Source organism: Silene latifolia, chromosome X (genome assembly GCF_048544455.1).
Source record: "Silene latifolia isolate original U9 population chromosome X, ASM4854445v1, whole genome shotgun sequence".
Taxonomy (NCBI): Eukaryota; Viridiplantae; Streptophyta; class Magnoliopsida; order Caryophyllales; family Caryophyllaceae; genus Silene; species Silene latifolia.
Genome location: NC_133537.1, coordinates 54,774,938 through 54,786,250, shown reverse-complemented (window position 1 = coordinate 54,786,250; position 11,313 = coordinate 54,774,938). Strand labels below are relative to the sequence as shown.

Genomic DNA, 11,313 nt, shown 5'->3' with positions numbered 1-11,313 from the left:
ACATCACAACCAAACATACCAATCAAGTGAAACTACCGCATACCCTGCACATAATTTCACTCTTTCCTCTAAAAATGCTGCTATTAAGCCATTAGTTCTGGTTGTGATAGATCTAGTCATCTATCACGACCATAATATGATTGTAGGTTCTAAGCTCCTCGGATCGGATCGATCGATACTACGACCGTCCCTATTAATTAATTATATCCGAAAGTTTTATACGTAGAGACTGCTTTTAGAGGTTACTATGATTCATGATTATGGCTCATTTCTGTAACTTATGGCCCTTCATTCCTTCAACCAGCAACATTACCCAATGCCTAGGCTCTAGCTATAGGCGAGGTAGAGGGCCGTGTATACATTACTGTCGTAATCAAAATAAGAGATCATAGGAATGAGTGACATTCAAATATTACAACTAATTGTATTGAATTTGTTTGTGGTAACGCGATTTTTTTCAAGTACAAGTGGTTGATTGTTGTCCAAATGTTGGATAATTAACCAAATTCACACATTTCACCTATGGCAAACTTGTGAAAGTGAATCAAACAAATAAACTTGAAAAAAGTACAGTAGCTAGTAAAGATTGATTTGAGTTGCTTTAATACTCGGTACTAACTGTACTGTACTAAATAACCCACCTTAATCTTGTGTCATGACTGCTGATAATGACTATGCTTAATTCATACTGCTAAATTGTGATGATGTGGTCCTTGTGCAGGTTGCAATAATCTCGGAACTGATAGGTTCCAACAAGGCGCCAGATACATTGAAGATGATCTACTATCCATTCATGGGGATAGCTCATACATTTTGCAGTTAACACTCTTATATTGAAACCAAATAGTGACAGAATAATCTGAGCTAATGTTTTGTGACAATTACCATTACCGTGTCAAAGGAAGGTGTGACTTTCTCTACCAGAGGTGACATTGGATCTGGAAACACTACCTTCAGACAGAACACCTCCATCGAAAAGGTACTATATGATTGAATTTCTACTGGGGTACTTAATCATCATTCAGTCTCACTCATTGATGTTAATGAGAGGGGCTTTACAGTTTTCTCATGATGTTAGGATTTTTGACAATTTAGTTGATAATTTTGCAGCCAGAGGATGCTGTTATTGTTGAGCTGAAGGAACCAGTGGTATTGACCTTTGCCTTGAAGTACATGACAACATTGGCTAAAGCGACGTCTCTCTCTAGCTAAGTGACCATAAGCTTATCCTCGGATATGCCCGTCGTGGTGGAATATAAGATTGCTGAAATGGGCCACATCAGGTACTACCTTGCTCCCAAGATAGAGGAAGAGGACTTGGAGACCAACACTCAGCCTGAAACCACCACTAGACGTGAAACTAGAATCAAACCGGGCTTAACCACGGGAAGAAGCAATGCCTTTGGCTATTACAGGCACAAAGGAGGAAAATGGGGTTGAAGATGAAGTTGTCGAAGATTCCCAGGTCAAGATGGAAACCGAGACTGAAGCTGAGATGAAGCCTAAAGTAGAGAAAAAGTCCGTGAAAGCAGAAATAATAGCAGTAGAAAATGAATGTATGATGGAAACTGAGTTCGGAGAGGAAATAAAGCCGGAAGTGGATGCAACAGAACCAAAGGCTGAAATTGAAGTCATGGAAATTCAGTAGCGCCTTCAAATTACTAGTAAATCTTGATTGAGACATAGCCACCATTCTTATCTTGTTTGGGGTACATTATTAGAGCCATTTTGACTGGCATGGAAACTGTTTGGGGTCCTAGAATCATTTTTATGTAGATTGGTACGGAGTATTAGTTAGTTAGTTAGTAGCGGTTTAGGGCTTTTTTGAACATGTACCCTCCACGTTTGGCTTGCTCAAAGTTGTGATGGTTATTTTTAGTCTTGTTCAGGAATTTGTTATCAAGTCTGTTGGTAGAAACTTTGTTTTGTACAAGCTTAGTAATTAGTATAGTCAACAGGTAACACCGAGAAAACAAAGAAAAGGTTCCAACTAAATAAGAACATAAAGATATCAAATTGTGATGCATCAGTAGCCATAATTCAGATCTGCAGCATACAATGTGACAAAATTGTGATCATCACCATTTTCTCTCAACCCTCGATTTTGTTCCAAGGTACTCCAGCAGTTGATGAGTAATAATTTAATATCGGAATATTATTCTATTAGAACAAATGGAAGTTCAAAAAAATTCGAGGGGATGCAAACACATTGTGAATGCACTATCAACATTCACACAAATTCAACAGACTGCAGTGTGTAAACAAAAGGCAAAATGTTCCATAAATTTTATCAATATGGTAATAGGAGATTCAAATCTACAACCTTTTTTACTAAAAGAATTCAAATACTTCCCCAAATTTACCTCATCTAAAAAATTATATAAAAACAGCAGCAGTCGGTTATTGTTTTTCAAAGTGCATTATCAACCATTTACTCTATTTAAGTCGGCGTTCTTCCTCGCAGAGTCACAGGTGGCAAAAGTAAAAGAAAAACGGGTTCACAGTACTTTAAGCGGGCTGCTAGTATCACTTGCTTCTTTTCTTTGCTTCACTATAGAGGATGACTCCCAAAACTGTGAGTGAATACCCAAGCATGCCAGTAACTGAGACCGGTTTCTGAAGATCAAAATTGAAACTACAACTGCAACTGCACCCTTTGCATTCCCCAGAACCTGATAGTTGAGAAATATTATGGTGTTATAGAGACGAGTCGGTAAAGACACTATAAACAATAGCAGTTGAAATCAAACATCAGAGAAGATTGATAAATCTATCCGAAACAGCAAGAGAAGTGCAAACACCTAACGGGAGAACATCACTCCCGTGGTTGATACTTGATACAATAGCTCAAGTAAATACTAAACCAATTAGCATTGATGCATATACATTTTTACTTCTATGACCAAGCAACAGAATAAACCCACAACTTGAATGTGTTGCAGAATTAATGAAATTACTTGACCCAAAATTGAGAGGGTAGAATAAACCCACAACTTGAATGTGTTGCAGAATTTTCGACAGATGGGAGACAGCAATGGAAGGTCAATTTATTATTTGATAATCAAACATGTAATCCCCTGATAACAAACATAAATTGAAACATCAACCTGTACAACTGAGGGTATTTTCACTTAAATAAATATATCCCGTAGATATGTATCTAGTAATTTAAAGGAGTGTAAGTAACAACTTAAATAAATGTATCCTTAGTACAAATACAAGCGAAATTAAACGCTGAAGTTTAAAAAAGAAAAGATAAAAATTGAGGATCATTTTCTAAAATACGGAGTATACTATAGCATTCATATTAAACCTACAATAATAAGCAATGTTTTATTATAAGCAATGATTTTGTAGGTGAGTCAAATGTATCTAGCTTGCCAGAGATGTGTATCTAGCAAGGTACATGAGTGTATTTACCAAAGTAAGGAGTGTATCTAACTTGCCTAAGATGCGTATCTAACAAGGTAAAGAAGTGTATCTAGTAAGATAAAAGAGTGTATCTAGCTTGGCAAAGTTGTGTATCTAGCAAAGTAAAAGAGTGTATCTTACTTGTCAAATGAGTGTATATAGCAAAGGTTAAAAAGTGTATCTAGCTTGTCAAAAATGTGTATCTAACAAGGTAAATGAGTATATCTAGCTTGGCAAAGTTGTGTATCAGCGAGGTAAAGGAGTGTATCTAGCTTGTTAAAGGAGTGTATCTACAAGGCAAAAAGAGTGTATCTAACTTGTTAAATATGTGTATCTAACAAGGTAAAGAAGTGTATCTAGCAAGGTAAAAGGGTCAATTGAGTCGGATCTAGATTGGTCCATCTGAGGCACGTTATACATTTTGTTTCGGGTTAATTTCGGATGTGCTTTTGTCGGCACATTTTTGGGTTCTGCTATTAACTGAATATTCGCAACAAAAATGATTGATAACAATGTTAGCACAGCTCGAAAAAATGAATGCTTACAGATATAACGGAAAGCAAGTACAATGCACAAAGAAAACCATACCATAATGAGGAACAATACACCCTTGCTTCAGCATTTCCGGACCAATTCCAGTATCAAATAGACGACGATGATGATGGTCCTCCAAGAATGCCAAATAAATTTCAGGTTGAGAAGCCGCCAAACCCAAATATCCCGAAAGCTCCCGCAAAGTTCCTAACCAAAAATATTAAGGCTATCATTGAACTGAAGAATTCAAAGAAATCCCCTCCTACGCCAGCGCCTAAGTCAACGGCTCATGCTAACAAAGTGCCCAAATCTGGTTTGTCCAAATCCGAAGCCCTTACGGAGATTGACAAGCTCCAGAAGCAAATTCTGACCTTTCAAACAGAGAAAGAATTTGCAAAAAGCTCGTATGAAAGTGGATATGCTAAGTACTGGAATATTGACGGAAATATAACTTGTTAAATTTGCAAAAAGCTTTGCATTCTGGAGTTCCTTCTGTATCTACTTCAACCCTCATTCCCAATAGTCTCGTTGTACCAGTCGCTCGTGTTTCCCCACAATTCCTTATAATCATGGAGCAAATGCACATGGTAGTGGCTCCCGCAAAGTTCCCAACCAAAAATATTAAGGCTATTGTTTTAAATTTGTTGTTCTCATTTCAGATTTAAATTATAGATCCGCAAAATTTAAGGTAAAATACCTAAAAATCAACTACACCAAAGATGTTGTCAAATTATTAAGAATCGATCACAAGCCAAAGTTGGCTTCGCCGGAAAACTTGCGATTTGATCGTCGGTGAATGAGAGGACAAATGGAGAAATAAAGGCAGATTGGGTAGACAAGAGTAGTTCCGACGAAACACCGGCAGAACAATCAACGGTGAGGCCGACGGCGAAGGGTGGTGGTGGTTGGTGGGTGAGAATGAGACAAAGTATTAATGTGGGGAATAATTTAATGATAGGGATAATGCGAAAGGGGAGTGCGGGAATGGTTGTATGCGCGTGTGTTTGGGTGAAGGTTTTTAAGTTAGTTCGTAAGTTCGCACCGAACTTTAGGTTCGCACAGGATCCTATTTCTATATATATATATATATATATATATATATACATATATATATATATATATACACACTTTGTGTATATATATATATATATATATATATATATATATATATATATATATATATATATATATATATATATAAATGAGATCTAATGAGTCCACCCTTTTTCATTGAGTCCATAAGTCCTCTTTAGGACCCTTAAAAAGATGGGATGGAGGGCTGAGATTGAAAGAGAAAAAGGGAGGATTAAGACTAAAATGAAGGGATGGATGCTAATTAATCCCTTTCCCTCTTTACCATCACTAATCAAACACTAATTTTCACTATAAAAGCATTCTTTTTCCACTAACTTCTCTCTCCTATCACACAAATATCAATCATCTCCTCTCTCTAAAAACCAAATAAATAAAAAAACTCAAAAAATATTTCCCTCCTGTCTTCCTCACTCACCCACCTTACACCCACCCGACCACCATACACCTACCTCCGACACACCACAACCGACGCCACCGCAACCACGCAGCCCACCACCACCAAGCACGCCCCTGACACACCACAACCACCGTCCTTCCTCCTGCCTTCCTCCGACCACAACCATAGCCACCCGCACGACCCACTAGCCACCTTACCTCCTCTTTTCCGACCACCACGGCCACCACCTCCCTCCTGTACGTCATGACCCCACATCCACAGCCACCAACCACCACCATCCCGCCATCGTAGAAAAAAAAACAAAAAAAAAATCTGAAACCCCGACACAATAAAGCCACCAAACCCACGACCTCAGCCCGACAGCCTCCTCTCCTCCCCTGCCATCCCGACCTCAACCCACGACCTGAACCCGACGACCACCCACCACAATCCGACACTAGCACCACCACACCTCACGCCACTCCCCTTGTACCTCGATTTTTTTTATAAAAAAAAAAATCAGATCTGTAACACGGTGGTTGTGGGCTGTCCATGACGGTCGTGCTTTGTGGTGGTGGCGTCATAGGTGCCGGCGGTGGTTGGGGTTAGGTGTTGGGTTGCATATTTGGCGGTGTTAGCGGGTAGTAGCAGTGTTGTTGCTTTACTGTTGTTTTGTGTTTGGTCTTCGTAAATTTCTTTTTTGTTTTTCTTTTATTTTCCTTTATAATATGAGTAGATCTAATGATCTATAGTTGCGGTTGTTCTATTTTGTGTTTGTTAAATTAATTTTCTTTTTCTTTTCTCTTATAATCGTCTAATTTTATATTTTTCTAATATCGTCTTATAAAAAATGGTCTTGTTATATTTTTGTTATATATTTTTTTCGTATTCTTTGTATATTATTTTCGGAATTTGTTACTTTTTTTCCATGTTTTTTCTTGTTATTATGAACAAAATTTTTAATTTTAATCTTAGATTTACCAAATATAAGTATATTTTGTTGATTTTATTCGTAGATCTAATAAATATATAGTACATTTTTTGAAAAAAAATCGTATTATCATGATTTTTATTCTAGATCTGATAAATATATTTATTACACTCATATTTCGTTACATTTACACTCATAATTTATTACATTTACACTCGTATTTCTTTACATTTACACTCATATTTCGTTATATTTACACTCATATTTCTTTACAATTACACGCATTTTTTCAGATTTACACTCATAATTTATTACATTTACACTCGTATTTCTTTACATTTACACTCACATTTCTTTACAATTACACTCGTATTTCTTTACAGTTACACTTGTCAAATATCTCATTTTTTTTGTTTTTTTTTTTCAGATCTACTAATAATATTTTTCTTAGTCTAATAAATATATTTATTATCCTCACATTTCTTTTACATTTACACTTATATTTCTCTACATTTATACTCATATTTTTTACATTTACGCTCATATTTATTTACCTTTACACTCGTATATCTGTACATTTACACTCAGTTAAAATTATATAGATTTGCACTCATAGTTTTTGTGCATATGACTTGGTGGAGGAGAACGACGTTGGTGGTGTTTGTTGGTAGTTGGACTAAAGTTTTATTCGAAAGGACCAAAGTTTCACTTCTAAAGGACCAAAGTTACACTTGTAAAGGACCAAAGTATTACATTTACACTCGTAAAACATCACATTTACACTCGATAAATGTTAAAATTATAAAATTTCAAAATTTCCGTCACAAAAAATCAAATTTACACTCTTAAAATATTACATTTACACTGGTAAAACATCACATTTACACTTGTAAAATGTTAAAATTATACAAATTCAAAATTTCCGTCACAAAAAATAAAATTTACACTCTTAAAATGTTACATTTACACTCGGAAAACATCACATTTACACTTGTAAAATGTTAAAATTACATAAATTCAAAATTTCCGTCACAAAAAATCAAATTTACACTCTTAAAATGTTACATTTACACTCGTAAAATATCAAATTTACCCTTGTAATATGTTAAAATTATATAAATTCAAAATTTCTGTCACAAAAAATCAAATTTACACTCTTAAAATGTTACATTTACACTCGTAAAACATCACATTTACACTTGTAGAATGTTAAAATTATATAAATTCAAAATTTCCGTCACAAAAAAAAAAATTTACACTCTTAAAATGTTACATTTACACTCGTAAAACATCACATTTACACTTGTAAAATGTTAAAATTATATAAATTCAAAATTTCCGTCACAAAAAATCAAATTTACACTCTTAAAATGTTACATTTACACTCGTAAAACATCACATTTACACTTGTAAAATGTTAAAATTATATAAATTCAAAATTTCCGTCACAAAAAATCAAATTCACACTCTTAAAATGTTACATTTACACTCGTAAAACATCACATTTACACTTGTAAAACTCATACAACATTACATTTACACTTCTGAAATCTGAAACCTCAAAACTGATTAATTAGGGGCTAGAGAGAGAAAGAAAAATTAATTAGTGTATAGAAATTTGATTAGTGGTAATTTTTTTGGGTAATTTTCAATCTCAACCACTCATCTCAATCCAACCATCCACATTTTTTACCTTTTCTTTTTAATAGCCCTTAATCAAATTCATCTCAACCATCCATTGAGTCCATCCAATGGCCTTAGAGGGACTTATGGACTCAATGACACATGTTGGACTCATTAGAACTCCTCTCTCTCTCTCTCTCTTTCTCTCTCTCTCTCTCTCTCTCTCTCTCTCTCTCTCTCTCTCTCTCTCTCTCTCTATATATATATATATATATATATATATATATATATATATATATATATATATATATATATATAGGCAAGTTCAAATGAGTCCATCTAAAGAGTCTATCGATCCGAAATACTCAAGAGGGGGGGTGAATTGAGTGTTAAAACTTATCTCACTTTTTCGAATGTCCGTATGAGCGTGACTTAATAATTAATTACTAAAAGTTTATTGATTAAACTTTAACTAATTAACTAAACAAGGTTTAAAACGTAAAGAAACAAACAATAAAAAGACGAGTGACACACGTGATTTTTTAAGTGGTTCAGTTTCACAAGTCGAAACCTACTTCCACTATTCTCGATTAAAAATTTTAGTACCGTTCTACGGATTACAAAATTACTAACCCACTTGTACAACTAACTCAAGTTGTAACTCAAATGAGTATCGTTAAATACTCGGTTATATATAACTTACGTAAATAAGAAAGCACTCGATTGTTCTTCTAAGTGTTCACACGAATGAACGAGTAAGAAACAATATTTAAGTACTATTATACAATAACGTAATCTTACGGAATAATAAGCAAATTGAAGCACGACTTTTCGTAAAGATTTTCGAGTTGCAAAAACAAATAAAATACTTGATTAAGAATTTGACTCAATTTGTTTGCAAAGGAATTTTAATATCGCGAAAAGTTAATTTGAACTAATGGAGCATGTGTGTATATATAGTAGAGGAGATAACTAGGGTTTATTCGAAACCCTAATAGTGCCGTGAGATATGATGATTTGTTTCATAAGAAACAAATCTTATCTTTCCTTAATTTAATCCACAAAATATTTCAATTAAGTAAATAGGATAAATCTAAATAATTGTTTAAGATAAAAATATCTTATGACAATCTATTCTAGATTTAACCTAGTTTATTACTTGTGCAAGGAGTATACTCGATATGAGAAACGGCTCATAAGCCCAACTCACTCGAAAACCCTGGTCGAAATAAGGAGTGTGGATTTAGGGTTTATGTTTGGACAATTTAGCAAACCCTAGGTAGCATGACGACTCATAAGTCATTTTACTAACCAATAGGATACATGTAAATTATCCAACCTAATTGAACCCGTGTCTTGCCTCAATCATACATACACATATTTTAGAAAATATATAAAAAATTTGAGCTTTTGAAAATTGATTTTAAAACCTTAAAATCGCTCCTTCAAAATGCAACCTAAAGTTATAGAACAAATGACTATAACATTAAGCTTGGTAAGTAAAGTTATAGGTGAAATAGCTATAACTTTACCTTCCCAATATTACTTCCAAAGATACCGTCATTAGATTATGTCCTATACTACTTAATCTTCCTGGAGATCTTCAGTAGTAGGATCATCACTTCATCTTGATCATAGGACCTTCATCTTGAGCTTCTTATAGACTTGATCATTGATGCGTGCATATTATATAGACTTTTACGGTCTCTTTTGGCACGCATTTCTATGTATTTGAGGTGATATTATGTCACTTTATACTCCGAATAGGCTACTTTGTGCTTTTATTGCTATTTTGCAGATTTGTAGCGGAAACCAACCTTTTGTGGCCTCGAGATAGCATTTCTAGAAGATGGACGGAAAAGAGGACGGAGTACTCATGCATGGGGAAGCGTGAAGACGAAAGTTAACCAAATTAAGCAAGTCAAAACTACTACGGAAGCTGAGAAGTGACTGAAGATCTCGATCGACCACATTTGGCTGTCGATCGAGAGCACAGAGGAACACAAGCCCTCGATCGAGTCGTCTTTGTGCTCGATCGAGCATCTGTGCTCGATCGAGAGCCTTAACCTCTCGATCGAGAGGTTCTCTTTTATGTGGGCTATTAAAGCCCGTAGGTTAATAAAACTACTCGTGAGTTTTGGTTATAAAAACAAAAAGACGAGTTACTAGGTTAATATCTTTGACCTATCATTCATCTTTCCACATACATTTTTTTTACTGCGTTTACTGTTCACTGCTTGGAATTTTACGATCTAGGATTTGGTTGTTCTTTACGCCGGATTTGCTATTATAGTATAATTCTTTCCCTTAATCTCTTCTCTTGTTCTTGTTTTATATTTACTCTTATTAGTTCCATTATTAATTTCTGCCCTAATCTCGTTATTGCTTTTCACTATCATTATATCATGTTTTCCGTTAGCATTTCGTTATTAGTTGTGTTAGTTAATATAATTAGCATGCGTAGCTAATTTCTTTATATGCCGGGAGGAGGGAAACCGTGTTAGAAGCATGTTAGGACGACTACTGAGGTAGTTATGCAGTAGGAGTCAGGCCTAAGCAATTTATTTGTAGATTGGTTAAATGAGTGCACGCAGGAGACCGTCTGTTTAGTTAACCCCGACCTGGATCGAAAGATTGGAAGGGTAGACTTGCTTAGTTCTGATAATTGATTCCTATGAGGGCGAAAGTCAAGTAGGATGACCTTAGGGCGACTTTAGACCGAAAGGTATAGTCGGGTTTGAGACCGAAAGGAGATAACCTAGCCCTTCATGCTAATAAACTTATCGACCTAGTTATTCCGATAGTGTGTAGAACGCGGCGTACCGAAATCCTGGCATATCTCTCTTTATCTGATAGTTTATTTACATTTTCTCCTTGTTTTCTCTTTTACCCTTCTTTTCTCTTCCCTTTAAACTTTAGTAGTTAGAACATCAAATTCAAACCCCCAGTTTGTGACCGACAGATTAGACTACAGTTAATAGAAAGGCCTCCCTGTGGATTCGACCCGACTTCCCTAGCTATTTATAGTATAGGCTTGTTGGCATTTATTTTTGGTGTTGAGCGACACGCATCAAATTTTGGCGCCGTTGCCGGGGAGGCAATTTTTATTATTATCTGTGTTGTTTATTTCTGTCTTGTCTTAAGGAATTTTAGTTCCTTAAGGCTGTTCTTATTTATTTCCTCTTAACTGTGTATGCGCAGGTCTCGTAGGGGTGAATTAGTTGAGACTGATCCTGAACCCGAAAGGTCCTTTTTACGCAGAAAGAGGGAGTTAGAAAGAGTTCGTCGGGAGGAAGTCTTGAGTACTTCTGACAGTTCGGTTACCGAGTAAACTTCTATTCTT

The 11,313-nt window shown here is 35.3% G+C and overlaps 1 pseudogene; it reads left to right on the top strand.

The window, feature by feature from the left end:
* Positions 1-871: 871 nt before the first annotated feature.
* Positions 872-1,669, top strand: LOC141617389 (proliferating cell nuclear antigen 2-like; annotated as a pseudogene).
* Positions 1,670-11,313: the final 9,644 nt, after the last annotated feature.